This window comes from Sinocyclocheilus rhinocerous, unplaced genomic scaffold (assembly GCF_001515625.1).
Source record: "Sinocyclocheilus rhinocerous isolate Xijiao unplaced genomic scaffold, SAMN03320098_v1.1 scaffold4728, whole genome shotgun sequence".
In the NCBI taxonomy this organism is placed as follows: domain Eukaryota; kingdom Metazoa; phylum Chordata; class Actinopteri; order Cypriniformes; family Cyprinidae; genus Sinocyclocheilus; species Sinocyclocheilus rhinocerous.
This window is the reverse complement of record NW_015636564.1, coordinates 1-9,864: the sequence shown is the minus strand read 5'-3', so window position 1 is coordinate 9,864 and position 9,864 is coordinate 1. Positions and strand designations below refer to the sequence as shown.

At 36.3% G+C, this 9,864-nt stretch overlaps 1 long non-coding RNA gene across 1 annotated transcript; it reads right to left on the bottom strand.

The window, feature by feature from the left end:
* Positions 1-2,397: 2,397 nt before the first annotated feature.
* LOC107747969 (uncharacterized) lies at positions 2,398-4,049 on the bottom strand. Its single transcript, XR_001640861.1, has 3 exons — positions 3,855-4,049; positions 3,350-3,435; positions 2,398-3,192 (listed from the first exon to the last, which is right to left on the bottom strand). It is a non-coding gene; the product is annotated as an uncharacterized LOC107747969 (long non-coding RNA).
* Between the last annotated feature and the right edge of the window lie 5,815 nt (positions 4,050-9,864).

Genomic DNA, 9,864 nt, shown 5'->3' with positions numbered 1-9,864 from the left:
CTCCTGGTGATAATCAGTATTACAGCACACAGTCCCAGGAGTCTACATTTTGATCAGCCTGAAAATCTATTTTAAATATACTAAACTATGTCCTTAGATTAATTAGCACTAATAAGGAGATTATTCAAAAACCATTACATTTATTTAAAAAAAAGGGATATATTACAGTAATGAGAAAAATAGAAATAAAACCAAATAATAAAATAGAAATGAATGGTATTGAAAATAAATGCTAAACTTTTATGCAAAAGCTGAGAACTCTTGAACTAAATAGAACACTTGCATTAAATAGAATTTAAGGCATTATAAATTAAGTATCAAGTGTTATATAATTATTGTAATGCATTGAAGATTAACGTCATCATCTTTGTCCACAACTAGATGGCACAACTGACTTTCACTGCAAACTCAAAGGCCTTTAGTTTGAGTTCAGATTAGAGACAGTGTGAGGAGAAGTCAGAGATCTGATCTGAAGCTGAGGAGCATCATGTGTCACATGGAGCACAAAGAGACTCTGATGTGCTTCACTCTGGATCAGATTGTATTACAGGAGCAAGCTTCATGAGCTTCATGAGGATATAACTGGTGTTAGTGAGGAGGAAAGAGCTGATGACAAATTTATAAAATAAAATGAATCATCTTCCTGCAGTCCAGCAGTGTGACTGAGCACATCTTCAGTGGCGTCTGCAGCATCTGCTGTTCTCCAGCGTTACAGTCTGAACCCAGAGACTCTGTGGAGGTTTGATCGCTGGATCCATGACTGTCACACACATTCTCCTGAGCGTCAGTGGAACAGAGTAAAGCGAGGCTGAGCTCTGAGTCCTGTGTGTCTCTGGATCTCTGTTCAGAGTTGATCTATGACGCTCCAGACTGAAACCGTCCCATCAGTCACACACAACCAAACCTTTTACAGCTCCTGACAAACACAGAATCATGGTGACTTGCACTATATATAACAACTGTTCCTCTGAAGGAAACTATTTTAAAGAATATAAACTTTTGGCAGACTGGCCCCCGGTTTCACAGACAAGGCTTTAGCCTAGTCCGAAGTCTGAGCTGTTTCAACTGAAAGAAACTTGCACTGACTAATCTTAAAATATATCAGTGCCTTTGTTTTGTCTCAAAATGCACACCAGTAATGTTTTTTTTCTAAGGCACGTTTATAAAAATTACTTAAATGTCCTAATTGAACTATGGCCTAATCCTGGTTTAGTCTAAGCCCTGTCTGTGAAACTGGGCCTATATAAAATGAGTTAATCTAACTAAACATAACATTTCCTATCAGGTGTCAAATAGACGTCTATTAGATGTCTTTAAGATGTTTATGATTTAGAATGTATGTAAAACGGACATCAGAAAGACGTTTGTACACAGCAGATGCTTTCCAGATCAAGAGATCTTTAACAGACATCTTGCCGACGTACGTGCGCTATCTAGGATTATTTTAAATCAGAGGGTTTTACAAATATTTAATCAATGATAAGCATTAAAAAGAGCTTGTCAGTAAAACTTCGCAACGCCAATTGATTCTCAAACTGTCAGAGAAACCTCGTAACTTGGGTGTGGGGTGTGAGACAGGGTTTTTCAAATCTATAAGCAAAAGGTGTAAAGACGCTATCCCCTGGTTGCACAGACAAGGCTAAAGACAAAAAAAAAAAAAAAAAGTGATGTATTTGTGCTATTATGCTATCACCTTTTGCTTATAGATTGCTTACTTTGCACCTTAGTTTTAATAGAGTATTAACTCCATATACAATACTATTGTATGAAAATGACTTACACACTTCAATTTAAACTCTTATTTCTGAAAAAAATATTCTCACCGTTGTCTCTATACAAGTGGCCATCTTGCCAACAACATCTCGTTTTGACATCTCGCGTGGTTCTGTGTGATTCGGACAACTTCAAGTTACGCCCCTCGCTTGCAGTCCGCAGACAGACGCTTTTGGAAAATCTCAGAATATTTCAGAACACCGGTAAGACAGCCGTTTATTTTGTTTGCTCCCCAAACAAACCCCAGCATCGCATCAGGCCTGCAACAGGGTATTTATTTTTGCCTTCCTTTTGCTCTCTGTCTGCCCATTGGTACACTGATATAAAGAAAAGCAGTGTCAACATCAACTTTGAATTTTTTTAAGAAATTACATCATTATCATTGATTTCATTTAATTAATTTTTTACAAATAAAAGTGTTGGATAAAAACCATCCATTGTTAAATCCTCCAGTCCAAAACCTTCAAAAATCAGAGATTTATTACAGAATTGGTTTAAAAAAAAAAAGAAAAGCAGCATGAAAATGCATAACGGTAAAGTTTGTTCCATATAAAATGGAAAATATAAATAAAATACAATATTAAATTAAATACAATAAAAATACAATAAATAAAAGTGTAACAAGACTAATAAAAACAGTTTAAACAAAAATAAAACAATGTTTGAATAACTTAAAACATGTATAATTGATCTATACAAAGATCTTTACACACATACACACAAATACAAAACACCATCATGGTAACACACAAAACAACCAAGAAGAAAGATGACTTCCTTCAAGTTCCCTTGAACCTTCCTTTGCACCCTTGAACACAGCTATGGACAAGTTTTGCAACATAAAGTCTTGAAATGAAGAGATTTTCCCAGTGTGAATAAGAATTTCTCCTACATCATGAAGGTCAAATTAAGTTTTAGACCTTTTATTTCAAAACAGCTAAACAGAATATTGTGCCTCAAAGCCCCCCATGAGCAAGCCAAAGGCGACAGTGGCAAGGAAAAAACCCTCCATAAGAGGTTTAGGTAGTGGAGGGAAAACCTTGAGAGGAACCAGACTCAACTGAGGGTGCCCATCCTCCTCTGGCAAGACACAAACAATACATGTACATGCTAAATATTATCTACTCTATTCTCCTGAATATAAGTCCAGCACACACGACATATCAGTTCTAGCTTGACACTGCAGCCTATTCATCATAAAACTAAACTGCATTCAATCAAACAGAGAAAAGGTTACTTGGCTCAGTTTAAATAGTCTGTTGTGTGTAGGGCTACTGCCATGGTGTTACTCCAAACATGTGTGCGTGTGAAGGATGCCGTTTTACGTGGATATCGGGACACATGTGATGTGAAGTACAGACGAAGGTCAACACCTCCACACCATCAATTGTTATTGTGATGTCATCTTCCAAATTCAACCTGGATAGAGACAGGATTGTTCAATATGTGGCTTTTATCAGTTCTACTTTTCACATCTTGGATTTCAAACCGAACACAGGTTGTACTTCTTCAGAAGGAACCTCCTTCTCAAGTATTAAAATCTAAATTTGAGATAACATGCATGCTCGATACTCACCATCTCAGGTGGTTCAACAGAAAGTCACATGATGGATCATCATAAGTTTATCGCAGATTGCCCGTCCACAAAACCTGCCCAATATACTGTAGATAGAGCACAGGGTCAAAACGTCATGAGGGCAACACACAACACTAACTCAACAACAGAAAATAACACAAAATACTCAATATATGCGATAACACAAATAAGAAGAAACACATTTAAACAAAATCTATTCATAATACGTCTGGGAACATCCTTTTAATTTTAAATTATATGTTTTTACTTCCAAAAACCATGAATTTTACAGAATTTTACAATAAAATTACATAATGTGATGTTAAACCATTTACAATTTTTCACTGTATGGTAAGGTAACTTACTCTTAGCTTAAAGTTAAGTTTTTCACTTTGTTTTTATTCAGAAATTACAAACATCATGCCTGAATTGTTATTGTTAATGCTTTATTATTCATAGTTAATACATTATTATTTAACTCAAAACTCGGTTGTATTTATTTTACCTGGTTTCATGACACCCATCACAGTCCTGGAGGACTTCAGCACGGCTCCATAAATGGCTCTCTGGTCTGCTGTGAAACAAAACTAGCAACTTGCTGCTGGCCTGTAAGGAGCAGATGTAACACTCACCAAAAAAAAAAAGAGAAAAAAACATTATATGACATGATAAAACTTTACAATAATATGCAAACATTAATAAATGCATATTGTTCCTTGTTAATTTCAACATTTACTAATACATTTTTTAATTTTAAAGTTGTATCTGTAAGTTAATGCGCTATGAACAATCATGAATGAAGGTAATTAATATATTATCATAGGTACAATTAATATATTAATATGTTTATTTAAAAATTACAGTACATTTTCATTTTCAGTACTTTTAAAAAAAATTTAAAGTGCAGCACTATTTTACCTACAATGTCATTTTTGTTTTCATTCAGTATCCATTCTATAACTAATCGGTTATCAGCTAGTGCAGTCCAACTTAGTTACAATTATCAGTACAATCCATTATTGGTTGACCTCTAATAATAACAAAATAACTGAGAGAGAGACCATATCATTATTGATTTCAGATTTATTTGGACAATAGGAATGCAATCGATTGTATGGCGTCAATAGTATGATGCCGTCGTGTCGTTCCACGTTGAGTTCGGTGGGGCGGGGGGGTCGGGTGGTCCGTTCGAGATCGCACCAGCGACATTTCGCTGCACAAGCGCGGGGCCCGGTGCGACCGCACTAGATGAACCCCCCCTAATGACAGCCGAATCATTTCCAAGTTTCGTTTCGTGTCGTGTCGTTCAACGTTGAGTTCGGTGGGACGGGGGGGTCGGGTGGTCCGTTCGAGATCGCGCCAGCGACATTTCGCTGCACAAGCGCGGGGCCCGGTGCGACCGCACTAGATGAACCCCCCCTAATGACAGCCGAATCATTTCCAAGTTTCGTTTCGTGTCGTGTCGTTCAACGTTGAGTTCGGTGGGACGGGGGGGTCGGGTGGTCCGTTCGAGATCGCGCCAGCGACATTTCGCTGCACAAGCGCGGGGCCCGGTGCGACCGCACTAGATGAACCCCCCCTAATGACAGCCGAATCATTTCCAAGTTTCGTTTCGTGTCGTGTCGTTCAACGTTGAGTTCGGTGGGACGGGGGGGTCGGGTGGTCCGTTCGAGATCGCGCCAGTGACATTTCGCTGCACAAGCGCGGGGCCCGGTGCGACCGCACTAGTTGAACGCCCCTAATGACAGCCGAATCATTTCCAAGTTGTCATAGTATTTGTTGCAAAACGTTTGCAATTCACTTGGCGAACCACAGAGACTGAACACATTACATGTAAGATGTTGAAAGTTAATTTGGGAGTAGGATTTCAAGCACTCCACCCACCCGTCGAGATACATAGAACTGAATTGCAGTATATGTAGATGACCTCGTTGATATATTCTAAATAGAACATTGGGATTTGTACTTAGCTTTTCGCTGCGAAATTTTTTGCGTTGAGGTTCAGTCATCTCGTCGCGATTCACTTCTTCATACATGTCTCTCACAAGGTTCGCCATTTGAATTTCAAACGTCGTTGTTTAAAAATAAAAAATCTGGAACTTTTATACTCTTTTAAACTCTTTTGGGCGTCTTCTAAAATCATCAGCCAATCTGACTGTGGCAGGTGTTCAATGCTGTGCCCAATGAAATGATGGATGGGCATCACTGTACTTAAGGGTGGTGCCTGTCAGCATTGTGTCCTAAAATGAGTCACTCATTATGTAGAAAAATAAACACATTAAAGGTCACGTTATATACACATACTGTACACATCCTCTCTCTGGAAATGGAAACATAACTCCAGGACACCATTAACAGAGGAGTTAAAGGTTTACATAGATGAGAGCAGCATCACTATTAATCTGCTGGAAACAAGCCTAAAGTTTCCTTCATCTAAATAATAACACTAAAATGTGAAGTACGTACAATATCATCGAGACAGGACCCAAAGGTAAAATCACACCCATATTATTGCAGGAACCCTTTAATCAGCAAACCTTATATGATACACGCAGTAATCAAGGCTTGCTAGATTAAACTCCTTTGTGCTGTCCTCCTTCACTTATTGAGAACACTGGGCACCAAAGTATGTCAGGCATATAGGAAGATTATAGCTTACAGATACATTTAAAATGCACAGTCTTAACACTGACATCGTGTCATCTAAAATCTATGCAATAAATGTAAATTCACATTTATTTATACTGTTGGTATTCATTCAGTCTTGTTGTCATAAAAGCCCATTTGAACACATCACTTCTAAACAAACTACTGTAGGAACTACGGTATTTATTTATTTTTTGTGGTAAATTTGAAGTTAGAAGAGAAAATGTCTATCTTTTGAACTCATTTGCTTTTATTGCAAATAGTGTTGTATTATTTTTTATGCAAAGTAATTATGCAAAGTAAGTTATGTTAAACAATGCAAAATTACACATTGCTCCACCCTGGTGTCACAAAAATGTACCCAGGTGATCTAGTGGAAAGTCATTTAATCCCTCAGGCTACTGTTTTAAAGGCAACACAGCCTACTGGTGTCACGCTATGCTGTACAACATGCACGAAAATGAAGATGAAGATTTAGAAAATCTTTAACCAAACCCACAGGTAATCCAACACACAGGGCAGCATTAACAAGACAAATGAAACACAAATGGAACTGAATTTAAGTACAGAAGATAACTGGACACATGCACCTGAATGTGACTAAATCAAATGAGTAACAATGACAACAAATGAACAAAGGCAAAGGGTAAAGAAACACAGAGTGCAAACTGACAGAAACTGTGACAACTGAACTGGACTCTGGAACAGAGATAGATTAAAATCTATAAAACGGTTTGCAAAGATTACATTTCAGTAATATTCAAATAAATAAAAGAATTACAATCCAACAACAATGTGAGAAAAACAGCTAACTGGCATCACATCCTGTTGGACCGTGAGGCACATTTTATGCAAGAAATGAGCGAAAACAAAAACCTCTAATCACTAAATGTCCCTAATGAGAAGGTTATTTAACTAGGGTCTCTTTTTTTTTTTTACTCCAGTTAAATTAAAGTGAGGTCTAAAAACATCCTTAACATGACTTATAAACAAAAAAGACATCTTGCTGTAAGACAGCAATTCTTTCAGCAAACAGATTCTTTCTTATGGGCACAAATACATGAAAATACATTTAAAATTAATATACAAAATACTTCAGTTTAAACAGGTCAAAATAAAATGCAATAAATACTGTGAGGGAAAAAATGTATCAAAATACAAATACAGTATTTTGTACTTTGAAAATTCACAAAACATAAAATTGGCTGTTCAGTGAAGTATCACTAGGCTAAAATGTATCTCAACCTATTGTTAATGCAAGGAACATTTTACAACTCTTACAGTTGCAGTGAGTTTGAAGTATTTTCATTTTGCATGTTTGCAGATGAGCTTTCTGGAACATGTCATAAGGGTTTCTCACGATTTCATAAGCCTGCAGTCTGTTCTTTTTCCATTTTCATTTGACACATATCTATATGCCTGTCTAAGGGCATGTGTAGTGTTAGTGTGCCATGGCACTGGAGCAGGTTTATTTTTGTACCCAAGGGCTGCAATAGAATTAATAATTTCTGCACAAAAAAATTGGCAGTGATGGGCAGTAGCGTCGTTCAACCAATAAAAATTCATTTTATTAATTTGTATATTCATTAAAATGTATTGAAAAAAGTAGCCTAAGCCTACAATGACAAGAAGCAATGGCTAAACATGAGTCAAGTTGAAATTGACTGTGAAAGTTGTTTCAAATTATTAAACTTCTTAAACTGACTTAAAAAAAAAAAAGCATTTGTTGCCATGTTTTTTTTTATTATATTCAGTGGCGTGCTCTCTGCAGAGCTGAATGTGGAAAAGGGGTCTGTTAGAGTCACAGCTGCCCGATATTCCCAGATTGGTTTTGTTTTTTACATTTGAACAAATGTCTGACGGTGTTGACAAAAAGTGGGGACACAACTTTGAAACCTTATGAAACTCGCATGTGTCCTTGACAACAACCTTGCTTTGATAGGAGAAATTATTAAGTGTTGCTTTTGATAAAACAAGCTCTTTTATCTTTTTTATCCATTTTATAGCATATGAATGATTGAACCCTTCTCTGTGGACACAGTTTTAGATGCAGTGAGAAGACAATAAGTGTCATAGATTTGATATAATAATGATCAAATTAAATTGAAGGGGATGATTGTGTTAAATACATTCGATTATTAATCCCCCATAACACTTACAATTGAAAATATTTTCATTTTTAAACCTAATAGCAGTTACAATCGCTGGACATGTGTTGTTCCATGTGTCAAGAATCAGTGTGTGTTCATCCAAACTGAAATGTCTTCCGCACTTAGTCCGTCTATATTTCATAACAGCATAATTTCTCAGAAATCAGCCTGCTCTGTATGAGGTCACATGATTTCTCAGAAATCAGCCTGCTCTGTATGAGAAGTCACATGATTTCTCAGAAATCAGCCTGTATTCTCCTGTGCGCATGCGCGGGATGCATTTAAAAAAAAAAAAAAAGTTTTGGGCTAGTCTATATGAAAGAGAAACCAGCCTGCTCTATATATAAAAAGCAGAGCAACATTCAGAACACAGTCCACCAAACGCGAGCTGATCTAGACAGAGCTTCTGCTGAAGATCTTCTGAGAGTGGACTGACGCATTTACAGGAGCTGCTCTTGATTTTGCTCTTTTCTGATTCGGATACAACACTGGATTATAGGCTACTGTAAGTGTCTAATGATTTATTGCATTTAGCCTATTATTGCTGTTATTGCTATATTATGTTGGCGCGGTTGTTTGCAAGTCCTAAAGCCATGGGTTATGAATTTATTTCTAGTTTTAACGTCATCACGACTTAATAAAAGTGGTTTTCTCGTAATCTTAAATTGTTCCGTGATCTTCATTTGACATTGTGTGCTATAACAACTAAATTAGCAAATGTTTCTGTTTATTTACTATAATAACACAGTGCTGACGTGTCATCATCCTGCACATGCTGAACTTTTATTTAAATGTTAAAATTTAAAAGTAAATCCACATTAATTGTTTTTTTATTTTTAATTAAAGTGACAATGTGTTTGAAGCATCTCTTTATTAGTGCTATAATGAATTTAAGGACATAGTATAATGTCAAAATATATAATCATTGATTAACATCACTCCTGTAATTTACATTTATAGATTTCGTTGTAGATGTGATTTTTCTCAGCTGTAATATTGATGATCTGTAGATGGCTGTATGGTCTTTGTTTTAATGTCTGATCTTGCACTTTAGTAATATGTTCAATCAAAATACATTTCTTACTCTTGCTGTTGTTTATCCATTGAAAGATAAAGTTCATCATGAAAATAAAGAAGCATTTGAAGTAAAGTGTTTTTTTCTTCTTCATTTATTTATTTTTACAAGTGTAAACCAGGTTTTATTCCCTGTAGTAGTACAGATTTATTGCAATACAATTTATACACATTTTATTCTAGTTCATATTTCTTGCAATGCAATCAATTCATTAGCAGAGACTCCACAACCTTAAATGCATGCATCAGACTTTAAGGAGAAATTAAAAGTGTGCAGTATAAGGGTTTAATAATCACTGCGTTAAAGCTATATATATCTTATGACTTTATGCATTCACTGGGATTTAAACCTATGACACTGGCATTGCTGCACCATGATATATTACATATAATATCATACAGTGTGCAGTGCACTACATACAGTAATCAGTGATTCAAAATAACATGAACCTTTATAAAAACTCATTCTTATGCATCTAATACTAGCCTGCGGTCAATGAGTGAGAGACTACTCAATGTACAGCATCATCACAGAGAGGCACAAAATCACTTTCCAGAACGTTTTGTTCACTGCTCTTTCTTCCTAAAGATATCCCCTCGTTTGGGGTTTAGATGGAGATGCAGAGCGCTGTCAGTCTCTCACAG